The 770-nt window shown below is 41.6% G+C and overlaps 1 protein-coding gene across 1 annotated transcript in view; it reads right to left on the bottom strand.

Moving 5' to 3' along the window:
* The window catches only part of FECH (ferrochelatase), a gene marked incomplete at its 5' end in the record, with an annotated part of 12,771 nt that overhangs the window by 1,399 nt on the left and 10,602 nt on the right, over positions 1 to 770 (bottom strand). The window lies entirely within an intron of this gene.

Here is a 770-nt window from a genome sequence, read left to right as displayed (position 1 = left end):
TCTTTCCCTGCTTTTGATCGTACCACTCACTTCCTCTATTAATTTTTTAATGAAGACATATTGTCCCAGCATTTAAGTCCCAAAGAAACAGGACCCGGGCTGGCCTAAACAAGACTCTCATTAAAATAAATGAAAATTTAATAAAGGTCTACTGTTCTCATTTCAATACATCCCTGACCCCCACTGCACAAGGCTTACACCTGCCTTTAAGAAGTCAGCATTCTGCAGAGGTGTACTGCCCCTGAGACGTAAGGCTGCTCACAGCACATAATTCTGGTAAAACTCAGGCTCTTTGCCATTTGCAGTAGTACCAAGAAGTGCGACGTAACACAAGGAGTCTCCATGAAGAATAACAAAGCCCATGTGGATGAGGCTCATGTCATTATTAAAAGTGCCTGTATCACAGTGATGACTTCAGAAAAATTGCTCAGAGACTCTCAAAAAGCAACACCTTAAAAACACAGCGAGTGCTTGACTCTTCCTTCTGACAGAGAAGGAAAAATGCCAAAGTAGATCTTATGAGATCACAAATTTTCCAACGGACACATCAAAAGTCTACTTTAAAAAGATGCAATATACAAAAGAGGCAAGAAACTGTGGCTAGAGTACCTGGAAAGACTGAATTTGAGTAAAAGACAGGGATTCTGTTCTAGCAGAAATACTCGCTACAAGTGGGAAAAAGGCACTGAGGTTATGACCTTAAGCTGGAAGATCATCAACTCCACCACCTAAAGAGCATTCCAGTGGCAGGTGGCTTTAGTCTCCCTGAT

This window comes from Merops nubicus, unplaced genomic scaffold (assembly GCF_000691845.1).
Source record: "Merops nubicus isolate BGI_N331 unplaced genomic scaffold, ASM69184v1 scaffold22990, whole genome shotgun sequence".
Lineage (NCBI taxonomy): Eukaryota > Metazoa > Chordata > Aves > Coraciiformes > Meropidae > Merops > Merops nubicus.
This window is presented reverse-complemented; position numbering and strand designations above follow the sequence as displayed.